Genomic DNA, 21,329 nt, shown 5'->3' with positions numbered 1-21,329 from the left:
GCAGGTGAAGACCTCATACGAGGCAATTGGTAGACAAAAGAGATATGTAGCCTATCTCCTACTATTCTGTGAGTCACTCACATTTCTCACACTACTTGTGTTTGATGCATGTTGAGTAAAACCCAAGATCATAGAGTCTATACTTTGGGGAGAGAGTTCCATCTTTCTGAACTCCCCCACCTTCTGATATTCAATACTCTCCCTGACCAGGGATAAGAGTGATGAGACACACCCCTCATATCCTTTCATCTGCTTCACCTTGGCTCTCAATGTCAAGGTTAAGAGCACCATTGACCCTATTCCAGTTGACTTTTAAGTCTAACCCTTTGATTGAGCCTATTTGTTTGGTTATAGTGAGTGCTAAATGACTTTGTTGATTGATTGCTTGTTGCATTTGTACATGTTTGCTTGCCTTTGTGCATTTATCATCATTGATTGTTCATTATTGCATGATCATCATTGCATATCTTTGTGATCCATGTTTGAGTTTACCCATTGAGGACAATTGTAAGACCATGTTCTTTGGCCATTGTTCCTATGATTTGGAAGGGACAGAGTGTAAGACCATCTCACTTGGTCACTCATGTCCATTGCTTAGTGCATTGTTGGTTTGCTGTATGTGAGGATGCAAGTGTAAGACCATGTTGTTGGCTCTTGTATTCCTATGATCATCCTTTGGAGGTTGGTATAAGTCCAGATAGATTGGCATCTGACATCCAAGTTTTGTTTTACTTTAGGAGGTTGGTGTAAACCCATTTATTGGTATCCGACATCCGCTTTTGCTTTGTGAGATTGGAGTAAGACCATTTATTGGCTTCCGGTATCATTGTTTTGTTTTAGGAGATTGGTGTAAACCCATTTATTGGTATCCGATATCCGCTTTTGTTTGTGAGATTGGTATAAGACCATTGATGGCATCCGGTATCACCTTGCTTTATTTTTACTTGCTTTGTTGCCCATTCCTAAGGACACACTTGAATCATCTCCTATATGATTTCAAGAGGTGAACCTTTCTAAGAAGTTTTACATTCCATCATCCATGCCCTCTTTGTCCTAAAGCTTTTTCACACTCTGCTTTCAAAAACTTTGACTTGTTGTGCAAACATTCTCACCTCTTTTCAAATTAGAAACCTGGACCATAAGTCCTTGACTTTTCAAACTCCATTTCATAACACTTCTTTGAATCGATCTTAATCATACCTTGACCATACTTTGTGAATAATCATAATCAATTAACTTCACCCATTCAATTGTTTTGGCTTTGTCCATTGTTAATATGTTTTCATACATTAGCCGTAGGTTTTAATTACCATGGTGGTTGATGTAAATCTTACCTTATCCTTAGTGAGTTGATTGTAAGTCTTCCATACTTATTATAGGGTTAACCCCTCACTAGTATGTTGAAGCCGTCCTCGCATGGTGGATTGTTGATGTTGGTTGAGTTTTCTCCCATTGGTAATGAAAAGCCTTAGTGCTCTCGTGTTTTAAAATTGAACTCACTAATTTTTGGAAATCTTTTAGCCGAACTACGGCGTTTTGATCCTTACCTTTGATGGAAGGTACGTAGGCAACGGGTTCATCCGTTCGAACACAAAAATAATAAAATTGTACATTCTTTTCTCATCATCCCATTCATGTTTGCACAATATGTCAAAACAAATAAACATTTTTATGCAACAAATGTGAAAAGGGCTCCCTAGGAGTACCTAGGACGTGATGGGTGCCTAACACCTTCCCATTGCGTAATTTACCCCTTATCCAGATTCTCTGATCTTTTCATTAGTTTTCTACGTGTAAAACTTCTTAGGTTTTTGTTCGCTTTTTAACCAGTCCTTAGGATAAATAAAAGTGCGGTGGCGACTCGAATTCATTGTATACATTGCTTATGGTTTAATCAATAAATCATATAGTGACGAATACACCGCTACAGAAAAGTGGCGACTCTGCTGGGGAGAATGTCCTTGGTGGTATTGCCTACTTTTCACCCTTGTTGTATGACAATTGTTTATGTGTTATTTGACATATTTTTGTACAATTTGGGATAACTGTATTGATTGTAATGTTTGAATTGCTTGATATACAAATTGCTGTTTGCTTTGGTGATCTCTGTGAGATGAGTCCTATACCCGAACTCGAGTGCACTCTAGGATAGGAGAATGGCGTAGTCTTGTTGACTGGTGTGGAGTATTACTTAGCCAGTTGACTTGCGAGTCCATTCACTTGGTGGAGGTCATGTTGGGTTAATAATGTCACACAAGTTATTTGTGGTTAGGCATTATTCGTTCAATCATGTGCCTTAGAAGCCAAGAACCTTAGTCTACCAAACCCATCTTGGCCTATTTTTAGGACGTAGTGCGGAGGTCGTTCAGATGTAAGATCTGATGCGATTGTTACGCGATACTACACTCATAAGAGTCTCTCTCGAGAATATTTTTGGAATACGAGTATTCGTTCCTCCGATAATATCCGAGAGATGGGACGATGATTATGGGAACCTTTGGTAGAACATGTCTGGCAGGTTTAAACCCTAGTACACTCCCTTTGGGTGGTTCTTAACCAGGACTCCATGCTCGTGACTCTCAGCAAACCCGTGATTCATGGTTGAGTTGTTCAAACATCGTTAATATCAATGGAACTTGGGCGTTGATAAGGTGAAAACCATAATCCTCCAAAATGGATGATTGATATTAAGGATGTTAGAGCCGGTTCATGTACCGTTAATATCAATGGAACTTGGGTGTCGATAAGGTGAAAACCTAAATCCACCAAAATGGATGATTGATATTAGGGGATACAATGAGCTTTCCCACGACCTTTGTTTGGTGTGCTTTGCTTGATCCTTGAGTGTGATTGTTGCATTCATACATTCATGCATTCATCTGCACCTCATGTCATCAGAAAAAAGAAATTTTCAAGGAACTTAAAGGGTTTATTTGCAAAATTTTCAGACCTGGAAAGACCAAAAAGGCATACAAAGAAGTACAACTTTAAACAGCCCGATGTGAAAGAGTTAAGGAATCTGACATCTTATGTATTAGATCCCTTGGGTTTCAAAGCTCGGTATGGGAAGCTTCTGCCTCTGTTGACTACTCAGGTTGATGAGGGACTGATGAGTACTCTAGCTCAGTTTTATGATCCTCTGTATCACTGCTTCTCATTCCCGGACTTCCAGTTGCTGCCTACTTTGGAGGAGTATTCTCACATTATTGGGATCCCGATTCTGGATTAGGTGTCGTTCAGTGGCTTAGAGAGTATTCCGACCGCTCGAGAGATTGCAGATCTGTTGCACATAGATGAAGCTTTGATTAAAGCTAATCTGACTACCAAAGGTGGAATTCAGGGTTTTCCTTCCGAGTTCCTCGTCACTCAAGCTACCATCTATGGGAAGGCCATGAGTGAGGATGCCTTTGAGGCTTTATTTGTGCTACTCATCTATGGTTTAGTGTTGTTTCCCAACTTCGACAAATTCGTGGACATGAATGCTATTAGGATCTTCTTAGTTCTTAATCCCGTTCCGACTTTGTTGGGTGATGCCTATGTCTCTTTGCACCTGAGGAATGCAAAGGGTGGAGGAGTTATCGTCTGTTGTCTACCTCTGCTGTACAAGTGGTTTATTTCGCACTTGCCGCAGACTCTTGCCTTCAAGGAGAACAAAGGATGTCTACGGTGGTCTCAGAGACTCATGTCTCTCACTAATGATGATATCTCTTGGTACGATCACGTGTATGATATTGTGCAGATCATTGACTATTGTGGTGAATTCCCTAATGTGCCTCTTCTTGGTACATGTGGTGGGATCAGCTACAATCCTATTCTCGCACGACGTCAGCTTGGGTTCCCCCTAAAGGATAAACCTCATAACATTCTGTTAGAAGGTGTGTTCTTTCAGGAGGGTAAAGATCCCCAAGGCCTGAAAGCCAGATTCGTCCGCGCTTGGCGCAAGATCTGCAAGAAGAGTAGGAATGAGCTAGGTCCGAAGAATTGCATTGCTTTGGAGCCTTATACCTCTTGGGTCAGACAAAGAGCTGCCACCTCCTTGATGCCATATGATCATCCGAGACCTACACCTTTGGATGTGGCTGGGCCTTCAACCCTCCCTACCCAACGTGTAGAGGAGTTGAGAGAAGAAGACCTTTCACGTGCTTGGATCCGTGAAAGAGAGGAATTGCTTCAGCAGCTTAAGGAGAAAGACGCTCTGATTGAGTTTCTCGAGCATCGGGTAATCGACGATCCCAATGATACTTGGACTTATTTGCTTCCTCAGTCTTCCAAATTCTGGAAGAGGAAGTATGATCGGCTTGCTAAGGAGAAAGCAGATATGGAAGCTGCCTACGAGAGAGAGATCAAGAAGCTGTGGTTTCTCGTCTTCCAGCATCCCGAGCTACTAGGGATCCATAGGATGTTATTTTCCTTTTCTCCTTGTAATTGAATCAAAATGTTGTACTTCTTTGTCTCGATATATTGAATGAGATGTTTTCCATAATGATGATAAATGCTTAAAAATTCAAAAATTGCAAATAATACCCTAAGGGTTCCTTGAAAATAAAACAAAGCATATGCATTAGCACTTCATGCATCATTTTGCATAAGCAGGTACCTTGTTTCTGGTCTTCCTGTTCTGACGCTGCGTTCTTCATTTATTTTGAAGACAAGCTGACTCACCGGTACTATACTCGAGCTAATTCTGCAAGAGTCAGGGATCAGCTAGAGCAAGAGAACAGAGAACTGAAAGAAGAGGTCGCCAGACTTGGCGCTTTGATGGAGCAACTTCTTGCTGCTCAGAATCAACCTGCTCAACCGCCTGCAACTCCTGTTCAGAGGACAGTTATCTCAGAGATTGTAGCTCCAACTGTGCCAGCCACTAGTGCTCATTTCGCGTCTCACGCAATGCCAGCCGGGTTCCCTTGGGGTATGCCGCCGGGTTTCATGCCGGATATCCCTGCCCTAACCTTCGCTCATATGCCGGCATCTAGCCCGGTCCCTGTTGCTGCTCCTCCTGTCGTGCATACCATGCCGAGGGTAGACGACACCATCTATCATTCCGAGCCGTCTGAGGGCCCGGACGTCAATGAAAAGATGGACGCTATAAACGACCAATTCCTTGAGCTGAGGAAGGAATTGAAGACTCTTCGAGGTAAAGATCTGTTCGGCAAGTCTGCTCCCGTGTTGTGCCTTGTTCCCGGTGTTAAAATACCGATAAAATTCAAAGTACCTGACTTTGAAAAATACAAAGGGAACACCTGTCCACTAGCTCACCTGGTCATGTACGCCAGGAAGATGTCAACCCAGATTGATAATGATCAGCTGTTGATTCATTATTTTCAGGACAGCCTGTCTGGCGCCGCGCTCAGATGGTATATGAGTCTGGATAGTGCTAATATCAGATCCTTCAACGACCTTGGCGAAGCCTTCGTCAAGCAGTACAAATATAACGTCGATATGGCACCTGACCGAGATCAACTCAGGTCCATGTCGCAAAAGGACAAAGAAACTTTCAAGGAGTACGCCCAGAGATGGCGAGAGCTGGCTGCTCAAATTACTCCTCCGCTGGAAGAGAAAGAGATGACTAAGATCTTCTTGAAGACTCTTAGTTCTTTTTATTACGAGCGGATGGTCGCTAGTGCTCCCTCTGATTTCACCGAGATGGTGAATATGGGGATGAGGTTGGAAGAAGGTGTCCGTGAAGGACGTTTGGCGAAAGATGAAGGCTCTTCTAACAAGCGGTATGGAGCATTTGCTAAGAAGAAGGATGGGGAAGCACATGCTGTGCAATCCCATGGCAAATCAAGGAAACCTCCTGTTCAGAGGAAACCCGCACGCCGTGCCGGTCATCAGCACCAGGTGGCTCATATAGCACCTGTATTCAGAGATAATCATCAGCAATATCAGCAACAGCAACGCCCACAGCAACAGGCTTACCAGCCTCGTGGAAGCACAACCAATCAGGCCAACATGAATTATGATAGGAAGAAGATCAACTTTGATCTGATTCCGATGTCATATGTAGAGCTATATCCTTCCTTGCTGGAAAGGAAATTGGTTACTCCCAGGGATCCTCCTGCTATTCCTGCAAACCCACAATGGTGGTATAAACCGGATCAGCATTGTGTGTATCACTCCGGTGCTCCGGGCCATAATATTGAAAACTGTTATCCACTCAAGACTAAGGTTCAAGACCTGATGAGATGTGGAATTTTGAGCTTCGAAGATTCGGGCCCAAATGTTACCAAGAACCCATTGCCTTCGCATTGGAAGTCTGTGAATATGGTCCAGGGATGCCCTGGGAAATACAAGGTCAAATATGTAAGTCATATTCGACAGTCGTTGGTGGAATTACATCGTTTGCTGTGTCAGTACAGCCACATGGAGCATGACCACGACAAATGCCGCATCTGTTCGGTGAACCACTTGGGTTGCAACCAAGTCCGTAGAGAATTGCAAGAGTTATTAGACGAGGGAACCATTGAGATTCTGCAGAATCGCAATGTCGATGAGGACGAACCGGAGATTAATGTTATATCCCCCGTGTTCAAGTTACCCGAGCCTGTTGTTATTCGCTATGATAGCAGCAAGCCGAAGGCTTCTCCTTCCTTGGTGATTAAACCTGCAGGCCCTGTGCCTTATTCGTCTGACCGAGCAGTGCCATTTAGATATAACCCCGTTGCTGTGCAAGATGGGGTCGAAGTGCCTTTGCCCTCAACTGCTGTAACCAACATCGCTGATGTAAGCGGCTTGACCCGGAGTGGTCGTGTTTTCTCTGCACCTGCCAAAGCCCCTGTTGCTTCTGAATCTGCTGAGCGTCCGGTGGGGACCGCTGTTAATATTCAGAATCCGGCACTTGATATTGCCAGACCCTCCTCCATACAAAAGACTCCCACTTCTTCAGTTGGCCCGAATGGCATTACGAGTGAAGAATCTGATGAGATGCTGAAGCTCATCAAGAAGAGCGAGTATAACGTTGTAGACCAGCTTCTACAAACGCCATCCAAAATCTCCATACTATCCTTGCTGTTGCATTCAGAACCCCATAGGGAGGCTCTGCAGAAGGTATTGGATTTGGCGTATGTTGATCACGACGTCACGATTGAGCAATTTGACAGTATAGTTGCAAACATTACTGCTTGCAACACTTTGAGTTTTAGTGACGCTGATCTCCCTGAGGAGGGAAGAGACCACAACATGGCTTTACACATATCTCTAAACTACAAATCTGATGCCATGTCCAACGTGCTGGTGGACACTGGATCATCATTAAATGTATTGCAAAAATCCACACTCTCCAGATTGTCATATCAGGGTCCTCCTATGAGGCAGAGTGGGGTCGTTGTGAAAGCTTTTGATGGGTCGCGCAAGACCGTGATTGGGGAAGTTGATCTCCCTATCAAAATCGGACCAAGTGATTTCCAAGTTACCTTTCAGGTAATGGACATCCACCCATCTTATAGCTGTCTCTTAGGCAGACCATGGATTCACGAGGCTGGCGCCGTGACATCCACACTACACCAGAAACTGAAGTTTGTCAAGAATAAGAAACTGGTTGTGGTAGGGGGGGAAAAGGCTCTCCTGGTTAGCCACTTGTCTTCTTTCTCATACATTGACGCTGAGGATGAAGTTGGAACTCCGTTCCAAGCTTTATCTATTGATGAACCGATTGAGAAGAAGTATCCATCATTCGCTTCCTACCATGATGCAAAGCTGGCCATTGAATGTGGTGCAGTTACTGGTTTAGGGAAGGTGATTGATCTGGAAGACAATAGATCCCGGGTTGGCATTGGCTACTGTTCTGGGGCATATAATGAGCAGGGTTTGTTCACAAGTGGAGGATTCATCCATGATGATCAACCTGAGGAAGAAGCTGCTGCTATCTTGGAGGAGGATGCAGAGGATATGAACAACTTCGTTATTCCTGGTGGTGTCTGCCACAATTGGGTCGCTGTAGATGTTCCTACAGTCATCCATAGATCAGAGTAATTGTTCACTTTGTTTAAAACCCTTCTCCCATGCCAAAAGGAGAAGTGATGACATTGTGGGCAGCATATATACAATGATGTTTTCATTCAATTAATGCATTGTTAAACATTTGTTTTTTCCTTTGTTTTCACTTTTCGCTTTTTTCATGAAATCAGTGATCACAAAAAACCCATAAAAACAAGAATAAAAACAACTTTTTCATCTGCATAATGATTTGCTTGTTTAAATTCTAAAGTTTTTCCTTAACCAAAATCATTATGCAGGTTGACCTTAAAACCCATTGAACATAATGATCCAACGCCATCTCCCAATTTTGAATCCCCTGTATTCGAGGCAGAGGAAAATGATGTTGAAGGAATTCCTGATGAGATTTCCCGTCTCCTTGAGCACGAGAAGAAGATCATTCAGCCGCACCTTGAAGATTTGGAAACAGTCAACTTGGGGTCTGAGGATTGTGTTCGTATGGTGAAGATTGGGGCACTTCTTGAAGAGTCTGTCAAGAAGGATTTGATTAGCTTGCTATGAGAATATTCAGATATCTTCGCTTGGTCATATGAAGACATGCCGGGTCTAGATACAGATATTGTGCAACATTTCCTGCCTTTGATGCCTGAGTGCGTGCCAGTGAAACAGAAGCTCAGAAGAACTCATCCAGATATGGCAGTGAAGATCAAAGAGGAAGTTCAGAAGCAAATTGATGCGGGGTTTCTGGTGACTTCTACATATCCTCAATGGGTGGCCAATATTGTGCTTGTTCCTAAGAAGGATGGAAAAGTCTGTATGTGCGTTGATTACAGAGATTTGAATAAAGCTAGTCCGAAAGATGATTTTCCTCTACCACACATAGATATGTTGGTAGATAATACAGCTAAATTCAAAGTCTTTTCCTTTATGGACGGATTTTCCGGATATAATCAAATCAAAATGGCACCCGAAGATATGGAGAAGACAACATTCATCACACCTTGGGGAACATTCTGTTATCGAGTGATGCCCTTCGGTCTGAAGAACGCCGGAGCCACGTATCAACGGGCTATGACTACCTTGTTCCATGATATGATGCACAAGGAGATAGAGGTCTATGTTGATGATATGATTGCTAAGTCCCGAACGGAAGTTGAGCATGTTGAGCATTTGTTGAAGCTTTTTCAGCGTCTGAGGAAGTTTAGACTTCGTCTGAATCCGAACAAATGTACATTTGGAGTCCGTTCTGGTAAGTTGTTGGGTTTTGTTGTCAGCGAGAGAGGTATTGAAGTTGATCCTGCAAAGGTCAAAGCAATACAAGAGATGCCTGCACCCAAAACTGAGAAGCAAGTCCGAGGTTTTCTTGGCCGCTTGAATTACATTTCCAGATTCATATCCCACATGACTGCCACATGTGCACCGATATTCAAGCTCCTTCGGAAAGATCAGTCTCATGATTGGACCGAGGATTGCCAGAAAGCTTTCGACAGTATCAAAGAATATCTGTCTGAACCTCTGATATTGTCTCCGCCTGTGGAAGGAAGACCTCTGATTATGTATTTGACAGTTCTTGAAGACTCGATGGGTTGTGTACTCGGTCAACAAGATGAATCAGGGAAGAAGGAATTTGATATATACTACCTCAGTAAGAAGTTTACTGATTGTGAGTCTCGGTACTCTATGCTTGAGAAGACGTGTTGTGCTTTGGCTTGGGCTGCTAAGCGTTTACGCCAGTACATGATAAATCATACCACTTGGTTGATATCCAGAATGGATCCAATCAAGTATATCTTCGAGAAGCCTGCTTTAACTAGGAGAATTTCCCGTTGGCAGATGTTGTTGTCTGAGTATGATATTGAGTATCGAGCTCAAAAAGCTATCAAAGGTAGTATCTTGGCTGACCATTTAGCGCACCAACCGATTGAAGATCATCAGTCAGTTCAGTACGACTTCCCTGATGAGGAAATTCTGTATTTGAAAATGAAAGATTGTGATGAGCCTACACTTGATGAAGGTCCGGAACCTGGTTCCAGATGGACGATGGTGTTCGATGGCGCTGTAAATCAATACGGAAATGGAATTGGGGCAGTAATCATTACTCCTCATGGCACGCATATTCCGCTTACAGCAAGGCTAACTTTCAAATGCACGAATAATATGGCTGAGTATGAGGCCTGTATTATGGGACTTGAAGAATGTATTGATTTGAGAATCAAACATCTTGATGTGTATGGTGATTCGGCCCTGGTTGTCAATCAGATCAAGGGTGAATGGGAGACGAATCAGCCAAGTCTCATTCCGTACAAAGATTATGCGAGAAGGATTTCAACTTTCTTTACAGAAGTTGACTTTCATCATATCCCTCGAGAGGATAATCGGATGGCAGATGCGTTTGCTACGCTTGCTTCCATGATTGTTGTCAAGTATTGGAATGAAGTTCCCAACATTGCCGTGATGCGCTTGGATAGACCAGCTCACGTATTTGCAGTCGAAGAAGTCAATGATGACAAGCCTTGATATTTTGATATCAAGAATTTCCTCCAGAACCAGGTCTACCCGCCTGGGGCATCTGTGAAAGATAGGAAAACTTTGAGAAGGTTGTCAGGCAGTTTCTACCTCAGTGGTGAAGTGCTGTATAAGAGAAATTTTGATATGGTTTTGCTCAGATGCGTGGATAGACACGAAGCAAACCTGTTGATGACTGAGGTCCATGAGGGTTCATTTGGTACTCATTCCAATGGACATGCCATGGCTAGAAAGATGCTGAGAGCAGGCTACTATTGGCTGACAATGGAGTCTGACTGCTGCAAATATGTGAAGAAATGCCACAAGTGTCAGATTTATGCAGATAAGATTCATATTCCTCCGACACTTCTGAATGTGATTTCGTCACCATGGCCTTTCTCTATGTGGGGAATCGACATGATTGGCATGATTGAGCCGAAAGCGTCCAACGGACACCGGTTTATTCTCGTAGCAATTGACTACTTCACCAAATGGGTTAAGGCCGCTTCATATGCGAACGTGACCAGACAGGTGGTTGTGAAGTTTATCAAGAACCAGCTGATTTGTCGTTATGGTGTGCCAGATAAGATCATTACTGATAATGGATCTAATCTGAATAATAAGATGATGGATGAGTTGTGCGCTGAGTTCAAGATTGCACACCATAATTCCTCTCCCTACAGACCCAAGATGAATGGGGTTGTCGAAGCTGCTAATAAGAATATCAAGAAGATCATCCAGAAGATGACCGTTACGTACAAAGATTGGCATGAGATGCTGCCATTTGCTTTGCATGGATATCGTACATCTGTACGCACTTCAACAGGGGCAACCCCTTTTTCTCTTGTTTACGGCATGGAAGTTGTTCTCCCAGTAGAGGTGGAGATCCCATCAATGAGAGTCTTGATGGAAGCCAAGTTGACTGATGCTGAATGGATTCAAAGTCGTTATGACCAGTTGAATATGATTGAAGAGAAGCGATTAACTGCCATGTGCCATGGTCAATTATATCAGCAGAGAATGAAGAAAGCATTCGATAAGAAGGTCAAGCCTCGTGTGTTCCGAGAAGGTGACCTCGTGCTCAAGAAAGTCTTGTCTTTCGTGCCCGATTCCAGGGGCAAGTGGACTCCAAACTACGAGGGTCCATATGTTGTCAAGAGAGCCTGTTCAGGCGGTGCTTTGATGCTTAATACAATGGATGGGGAGGATTTCACTCGTCCTGTGAATTCAGATGCAGTCAAGAAATACTTTGCCTAAAAAAAAAAGAGTATATGCAAATGAAAAACAGAATAGCTCGCTAAGTTGAAAACCCGAAAGGGCGACTTAGGCAAAAATGAGCGTCTCGGTGGAGAACCCGCAAGGGTAACCCAGGCAAAAATTAGAGACTTGAAAAAAAAAGGCATATTTGCATCCCGCTAGGTTGAGTACCTCACCCAAGGGTAACCCAGGCAAAAATTAGGGATTTGGCAAGTAACTGCATCCTGACAAGACTTTCCGTTCCGCAGCTGTCTTTTCGTCAGAGGATTCCCGATTCGTCGTCGACTGAAGCTTCGCATACATCGAGATTCAAATTGGTAGAGAAAGGATCATTATGTTCAATGTAGCCCTCTTCCAATATATATCACTGATTTCAAATTTGTATAGATCTATGGAGTCTTGCCATTTGCAGGCTACCATTCCATCAAATAAATTTGAGCTTTATCCAATTATCTGCACTCTTATTTGTTTCAATTCAACAAATGTTTTGCATGTTTTAATTGATAAAATATCATTGTTTTAAAACGAAGAATTTTTCAAAATTGTTGTTTTAAACAAAGTGAATATTCACCATGATAAAAGGATACTCAGGAATGTCTCAGTGCTCTCCCAAGGGTGGTATGATTCCCAACAGGTAAGACATTGGTTCATATTCCTAGCATTTGGTTGTATCCTCTTTCTCCCGGTCTGCTGTTGGGGTTGTTCCCCAAGCAGAGATGTTGTTGAAGACTCAGTTTCTTCTCCAGCAGTAATCTCCCCAGAATAGGTGTTCTCATTGTGGTAGATTCAGTGGTCGGTGGATTGATATCTCGGTACCTTGCCGCTTTCTCCAGCATTGTCGCAAGCAGAGCTGTTGATGGGGTTGTTCCCCAGTATAGTCGCAAGCAGAGATGTTATTGAAGACTTCGTTCTCCTCCAGCAGTAGTCTTCCCTCAGTGCAGTTGCCAGCGGAGTTATTATGTCTCTCCTCAGCATGGTTGCTTTCCATTTTTCCCAACTTAGTCTGCAGAATGGTTGTTGTGGCAGTTCCTGCCTGTTGAAAGCTATCTCAATCCCCAGTAGGGTCGGTTGGTGACCCTAGTATCCCAAAGATGGGAATGATTTCCTGATTTACTTTTGATCCTCAGTAGAGTGGCTATTTGCAGAATCTACTTGTGTGATCCGTCGGATATATGTTCTCCCCGAGTAGAGTGGCTTGTTGCAGAATCTACTTGTGTGGTGCTTTCTCCTTCAGTGGTTTGTGCTCTGAAAGGATAGCTAATAGCTTTTCCCTAGTAGAGTTGCTTGTGCAGTTAGATTCTACTCGGATGATTCTCCTTCAATGGGTTGTTCCCCGAAGTTGTTTGGAGTTGCCTTTGCAGCAGTTCTTGGTTGAGCCATGAATTCTTGTTTCTCAGTTGATGCTGGGATCCCCAGCAGATATCCTCAGGATTCTCCTGATCCCCTGCAGTACCCCGCATATTTTTGCTTTACAGCATGTGGATCTCTAGCAGATTGGCTTTCCAGTTGGTTTTTCCCCTGGAAGTATAGTACCAGGCATTTGATTCCTGGGCCAATTTGTGTTAGATGTGTCTGTTTTGTCAGCATTCATCAAACATAAATCACGCATATTCATGCATATTCATAAACATTCAAATATTCATGTTGCATTGTTTGCCATATATCTTTTGTTTGTTATCTCCTGCTTTGGGTGATGTAGATCTCCTTATAGATCTTCCCAAGCAGATGTCGGGTGGTTAATCTCTCCATATAGAGTCAGCCCATAAGCAGAAAGTGTCTGTCTTTCCTTTTGCAGTTCCCCACTGAGATATGTCCTCGTGGATGACGGTTTCTTCCGTTTCCTCCCAATACATATATTGGGATGGATTTTCCTATTGAGTTATATCCTCATAGGACGTGTTTTGATTCAGTCTGTCTTTTCGGATCAATCCCGAATCGGCGTTGTGTCAGCTGTTTCTTGCGCTTCCTTGTGGAAGAGATGAATGGTTTGCCCAGTAACCGACACCAATGCATTCATCCCCAGCGGAGTTTTTTGGGCCTCTACCCAGTAATCAGTAGTTGTAAGTCCTATGTTCCTTGCTTCTTGGCGGAATTCGTGGTTATATACCTTTTATTCCTCAAGCAAGAGTTGTTGGTTTTCTACCCAGTAGTCGGTAGTCGTAAATCCTGTTTGCCTGCCCTCCAGCAGTTTGTGGTTTGTTATAAACCCTATTTTTGTTTCCCGTGCGGATTTGTGATCCATTGCATCCCCACGCGGAGTTGTTGGTTTTCTACCCAGTATTCGGTCGATGTAAACCCTAATTCGTGGTTATTCCCGCCAGAGTATGGCTACTACCCCGTATTCGGTAGTTGTAAGTCCTATCTTTTTTCCCTAGCAGAGGTAACCTTTGTGGTTCGTTCTGGTTGACGGTGGATTTTCTGTTGTTGTGGTTTTTACCCCCAACAGAATTTGTGTTTCCCGGTGGTATAAGTTGAATAAGTGCTCAGTATTTGGCCTTCATTCATCCTATCCCCAGTGGAGTTTGTGGTCTTCTACCCCGTATTCGGTAGTTGTAAATCCCATGTTGTTTTGTTCTCCCCATCGGAGTTTGTGCCTTATGGTACGAGTGGATAATTGTCGGATGCTTGCAATTTTATCCCAGCTGAGTCTGTGGTTTCTACCCAGTAGTCGGTAGTGTTAACCTCTTGTTTCCTCAGCCAGATTTTTGGTATTCTACCCCGTATTCGGTAGTTGTGAACCCTAATTTCTCCCCTTTGCAGAGTTAACCTTGTTGTTCATCCTAACCGATGATGGTTACTCTTTGTGGTTATCTATATTCAATATTTGATGTTGATGTTCCTCCCCTTGCTTCTGGGTAATTGCCGGATGCTAGCAATTTATCCCCAGCAAGTTGTCTTCTAGATCATTGCCGTATGCTCGCAATGTTATCCCTTTTGAAGTTGCCTGTGGGTCTTTTCACCGGTTGCTAGTGATTTGTTCCCCGGATCATTGATTGTTTATCAATGAATCCCCAGCCAGTCCCTGCGGATAATTGTCGGATGCTTGCAATACATTCCCAGCGGATCGCCTTTCATTTACCCGTTTGCTTGGTAATGATTGTTGCTCCCTTTGATCGGTCATCATTATATACCTAGTTTTGGTATCCCGATGCCTTTCTTTTCGGTCGATTTATCCTTTGTTAACCCAGTAACCGGTTGTGGGTAGTCTTCCGTGCGAGTATGTTATCCACGTTCTGACGGTAATGGATAATATATCTCATGCACTCTTCAGTCGAAGCCTTTTGTGTTTCCCTAGTCGAGTAAGATTCGTTATTCCCTTTGCGGAGTCGAATATTTGTTGTTTGGATAATTGCCAGATGCTTGCAATTTATCCTCTTTGAGTTGTCTTTCGTTTACCCGAATGCTTGGTATCGATTGTCTCTCTTTTTGGTTAGTCGCCTATTATATACTTCGGTATCTCTGGTGCCTCTTCCTTTTGAGTATATTATTCACGGTCTGTCGGTAATGAATAATATATCTCTTTTCACTCTTTGGTTGGAATCCTTTGTTGATCTTCCCCCAATATAGCAAGATTCGTATTCGTTGTAGAATCGAATACCCATCCTTCAACCTGTTTGTGTTTTGGATGATGAGTGTTTTGGCATATATACCAATCCACGTTTTCGGTAGATCACCTATCATATACTTCGGTATCCCTGGTGTTTCTTACCATGCGAGTGTATTATCTACGGTCTGCCGATAATAGATAATATATCTCATGCGAGTATTCTATCCACGTTCTGACGGTAATGGATATTATATCTCATGCACTCTTTAGGTTTGTATCCCCAGGCGAGTAAGATTCGTTTTCCTGTTGTAGATTCGAACGTCCATCCTGTAAGTCGATTTGCTTTCAAGCCCTCCTTTCGGATGATGAGTGTTTTGGCATATATACCAATTCACGTCTTTGGTTAGTCACCTATTATATACTTCGGTATCTCTGATGCCTCTTCCTTTTCGAGTATATTATTCACGGTCTGCCGGTAATGAATAATATGTCTCATGCACTCTTGGGTCAATCTTTTGATTGTTTTCTTCGCAGAGTAAGATTCATATTCCTTGTGAAATTGAATATCCATCCTATAAACAAGTCTGCTTTTCTAGTTTTTCTTCAGGATGATGAGCGTTTTGGCATATATACCAATTCACGTTTCGGTCGGTCACCTATTATATACCTCGGTATCCCTGGTGGTCCTTCCTTTATGCTCCCTATTATGACTTTGGTCCCCTGTGGAGTCAGATTTCCCTGAGTTGATGTACCTTTTTCAGGTCTTTCTCAGATGTTTGGATTGATTGATATCTCTCACCCTTATACCGGTCTTAGATATTCATTCTTCCTGAGTTTGTTGCCCTTATACCGATAACATCTCATCCTTGGCTTCCCCTGGAAAGTCTTTTCTAGATTCCCCAGCGGAGTTGTATTGCTATTTGTGTCGCTGTATTGGTGTTATCCCCAGTACATGCGTTTTGTGAGTCAGCTTGAGTCTTTCCAATGGAAGTGTTTCCTTTGGAATTTCTTTCTCTCCCCAGTATGAGTCCTTTCACTTACCCAGTGAGGTCTCCGGTCAGTTTTGTTTTCCCCAAATCAGAGTCGTGTCCTGCTCACGTATTCTTTTTCTTTTATTATCCCAATAAGAGTCCTGTTAGAGTCTCTGTGCCTGGTGAGCGTACTACTCCGATGGATCGTCTTTTCTTCTGTGCGAATCATATCCCCACAGAGTTTGTGTCTTTTACATGCATACATCTGCATCATGAGGTCTCTTAGGGACCAAAATTTGTCACATTACTGTTATTTAAGCCCATTCTACCGCGTCGAGATGAAGATTTCTAAACTTCACTTCTCCGGCTAGAATGACCTTAAATAGGGGCATCTGTAAGACCCCAATTTTTGCCCTAAGATCCCTCAAGGCATCATATCATAACATATCATTGCCTCAAGGATCATTGTGCACCTTTGCTTGCCTCCTAGTGGATGGGTACCTTGTGAGTGTGGTTCTTGATCACCAAGCATGTATTGCATTTGGATATCATTGCTTTTCATTTGTTTACTAACCAAAAGTACAAAAATATTGTCATCTAACCTTGTTTCTTGCAAATGAAGCAAACTAGGTCAAAACAGTCAAATCATTCATTGAGCAATGGATGGTGGCCATTCTTGAAGAATTTGGGCACCATGATCATCCATCAAGGATTCATATGAGTTGTGATATCATTTTGGATCAAGATCTCATGTGGTAGAGGCTTGGAATTCATCAGAACATGGCTCAGTCAACCAAAACCCTAGCAAAGTCAACTGTGCATTTAATCAGGGATTTGAAGGTGTGAGATGGTTGGAATGGTCTCATTCATGTCCATATAAGCTTCAATTGACATTTCAAAGATCAAGGTTGAAGGATTGGAGGTCAGACAAAAAGTTTCCCAAAATAGAAATGACCTGTAATTTTCAGCTGCCAAAAATGGAAAGTCATTCTTCTCAAAATTACATGTACAAACAAGCTTCAAATCAAAATTTGTCCAACATGAAAGTTGAAGATCTTGCTCTTGCCTTTCCAAAAAGTCCAAGAACACTCATTTATCATGTGTGGTTGGCAAGTTATGATCAAATCATTTTCAGAAAAAGTTGAAATTCAAAGTGCCATAACTTTTGAATGGAAAGGCCAATTTGGTTGATTCTGTTTTGAGCAAATCCCATTTGATGTGTACTATCCAAATCCATCATCACAATTCATCAAAAACCTTCACATAAAAAGGTCATTTTTGAAGTGAACCATTTAATTTTTGGTGGGAAGAAAAGTCAAATTTCAAAATACAAAGGATTTCCATGCCAAACCAATTCAATCCATTTCAAAATGTGATTTGTGATGTGCTGCAAACAGAAATTCACTATTCCATTGGTCTTAAGTGCAAAAGGGCAAAATTGGCCAAAATGACATAATGTGCAAATTCACTAATCCATCCAAATTGAGCTAAACATGATTAAGGCATGGATTAAGGGGTACTATAAAAGCCTAATCCTAACAGAAAGTTCAGAATCAACAATCATTTTTTCAGATCAAAACACAAAAAACTCAAAAATTCTCTCAAATTCTCACAATTTTTCTTCACATTTTTTTTCAATTGTTCATCAAGATTTCATCTCTTTTCGTGCTATCTTTTGCAGTATTCATCATTCACAGGTGTATTTGGATTTCTGTTTGTGGCAATTGGAGAAGGAATCGTGCTGAAACCAACTGTTGCAACCTTGAGCTCATCAATGGCAGCTGACAAATTCATCATGTTGATCGCGACTTTATGAGTCGAATTTGGGGTACAAACTGCAAGTGCACAGTTCTATCGCGTAGTTTTAAAAGATATCGATCCCACAGGGACTTATGAATCGATATACCGTTTTCTAAGGTTACTTCGCAAAGCTAAGGCAGATAATACTTTGATTGTTTGAGGGAAAAACTAAAACTAAAATAAGATCTAAAATAAATATCAATTAAGCGGATATCGGTATGCAGTTCGTCGTAATTAGGGAATCAATTCTTTATTGGTTTCTTGGTTTTAAAATGAATCTTTTCAGTTGACGCTATTGATTAAAAGTTTTATCTCAAACTCTCGCTCTGTTGAATAAACTATGATTTTATATTAACGTAGCTGTCACTTATAGTTAAGTCAAAAACCACTTTTTGAAAACAATAGAATCCGTAGAAACTCTTTTTAAGAAAACACTAATCGTTTAAACACCCTTATCTCAAACTCTCGCTCTGTTGACTTAGGTTATATAATTAAATTCAAATGCTTAACTCTCGTCCTCACATTCAATCTTTAAAAATATTTTTTGAAAAAGATTAGAATTTAATTAACTCTAAAAATTGCTCTCGCCCTGATCTAGAATTAATGTCCAATTTACACTATCCAGTCAAAACCTCAAACTCTCGCTCTATTGATTTTAACTTCTTTATGTCTTTTACTTTCGTACAAAAACTTTGTTATTAAACCTGTAAATTGAGACCGTAAAAAGAGTGATTTTAATTTTAAATTTAATTAAACCAACTTAGTTTTGATCCCTTATTCCGCTTACTTTACATACCGATATCTAGGCGAATTAGCCAGACATGCTAAACGAACTTAAATAATTATCATGCATAAACAGACTCATCTCAAGCAAATAATATAAATAAATAATAAAACAAAGCATTAAACAATAATTAAAGAACCTGAATAATTTAAACAGTAGTCTTGAACACTCCACCACAAGCCGGTAGGATTTGCTCTTGAATTCTTCAATCGAACAACAAATTAAAACGAAGGAATAAAAAACTAGATTCTAACGTAAGGTTAGATCCGGTAAAAAGGTACACAATAGTTTCCGGTGTGGAAACTATTATGTGAAAATTAATTAAGTGCTAGAGAGGAAAATAGAGTTGCAAGAGAAAACAATATAGAAATTTGTAAAAGTAATACTGTAAAAATATGCCTAAGCTGCTGGAAAAGAAAAAATGCGAAAAAGCGAAAGCTGAAAAAAAAGCGTGGAAAAAATCTGGAACCCCCCTTAGGTTTTCCGTAAGGTTCTATTTATATTGGTCATGTTGTAACCGTTTCCAAGAGTGTTCCGCGTCAAATGGTCAGAGGTCGTGGCAAATGATCCGGAGTGCAAATAGGACTCAACGTCTCTGAAGCCAAAAATATAGGAGAATGGTGTGACGTCCGTCACACCATGTGTGACGCTCGTCACAGGAGTGTGCAAGGCGTGACGCTTGTCACAGCCTCTGTGACGCTCGTCACAGGCACAGCGCTTGTGCTTTTTGGGCTGGGCTTTGGTCTTTGGTATTTGGTTCTTTTCATTCCTTTTTGCACCTCCTTTTCTTCCCTTTTTTACTTGTGCTTCAAATAAACCACCTGAGGCAAATAGAAAGAAAATACCGCGTAATATCTAATAAACTGAAATAAATTGCAGTAAATAATAATATAATTTAATTAAATTGAGTCCTAAAATGTTATATAATTTCATGTTATCAAACTCCCCCATACTTAGATCTTTGCTTGTCCTAAAGCAAAATACAGTATAGAACTTGTTTTAAAAATTTTAGCCAGATGAAATTTCAAAACACATATCAATTCGTACTAGGTTGCATGTAAACCTTGTTTAGAAGTAACTTGAGTTTAATCTTGACATCAACAACCACCGTCACAACCTCAGATAACCTCACCTTATGCGAACCAGTTCAAGTAATGCCATTATAGCTATCCTAGTTCCTTTACTCTTATTTCACCCGTTTTCATTCTAGCGAAATCACATTAAGCCCTTTATCTTTTCGCGCACATAGTGGAGTAACCGGTTAGTGATTCTGATCCCCTTTTAGCTAGAAGTTCTGGTACATAAGTCGGATAACTTCGTTATTCAGTCCATTGCAAATTGCGGGGGATCGGACCGTAGTCTGCCCTACCAAGTTCAGCACCAGATACCTGCTGAACCAACTCATAATGGATCTTTCATATTATGCTTTTGTATGATCTGCAACCTTTAGATTAAATGATCTGGTAAGGATCACCTAACTTAATTAGTGCATTTCCTGATATATATATATTTTTTTATGTTACTTTGGGAATCATTCACTTATATTCATCGGCTCTCCACGTAGTTTGCTATTAAGATGGTGCTGACTTCTCGTATAAACTAATCGGGGTTACTATAAAACCAAAAGTTCAAGGGATTGGTATAATAGGTACTTATCCTGATCTAACATGTTAAGGTTCTTAGAGCGTTGTTATGGTAATAATTTTTGTCTTGATTTCACTCAAGTTTTATAAAATAAGCGACCTTTATACTTATTGGGTGTGTTAAATTTTTGTTATGGCTCAAGAAAATTGAGGGGAATAGATAATACGAAATTTTCACACTCGGGACTTGACTTAAAATAAATTATTCTTATTATATATATATATATATATATATATATATATATATATATATATATATATATATATATATATATATATATATATATATATATATATATATATATATATATATATATATATATTATATATATATATAATTTTTTTTTTTAAATTATGAAAGGGAAATAAGAATGAAGGGAAAATAACATTCTTGAAAAAGAAACATTGAAGGAGGAATAATAATAACTGCAACAAAGTTTTCCCTCCCCCATACTTAGATGAAACATTGTCCCTAATGGTTCAAAAGAAAAACAAAAGAAAATGAATAGAAAAAGAAAAGAAAAAGTCAATGCTGCCTTCCGCCTCGTGTTCTGGGACCTGGTAATCGTTGACGTACTCCTAAGTCGTCAAACCTGCTAAGCAACTCAGTGAACCGCTGGTCGGTTATTGCATTCCTTGCTTCCTGTTGTTGTTGCATCTGGCGCATCAGTTGCATCACTTCGACATTCTGCGCCTGCATGGTATCAATGGCGTCCATGATATCCTCATTAGTTGCTGGCCTCCTTCTGCGACGACGTCGGGAGGATGGAGGTGGATCAATAGGGTGTTCATCTAAGTCATAAAGTCAGCTATTGTGGTTGTGAACACTCGTTCTCTCATGGTTAGGCAAGGTAAATAGTCGGGCCACTAAGGTGTTACTCTCTTCC

This window comes from Lathyrus oleraceus, chromosome 2 (genome assembly GCF_024323335.1).
Source record: "Lathyrus oleraceus cultivar Zhongwan6 chromosome 2, CAAS_Psat_ZW6_1.0, whole genome shotgun sequence".
In the NCBI taxonomy this organism is placed as follows: Eukaryota; Viridiplantae; Streptophyta; class Magnoliopsida; order Fabales; family Fabaceae; genus Lathyrus; species Lathyrus oleraceus.
Note: the sequence above shows the minus strand (reverse complement) of the source record.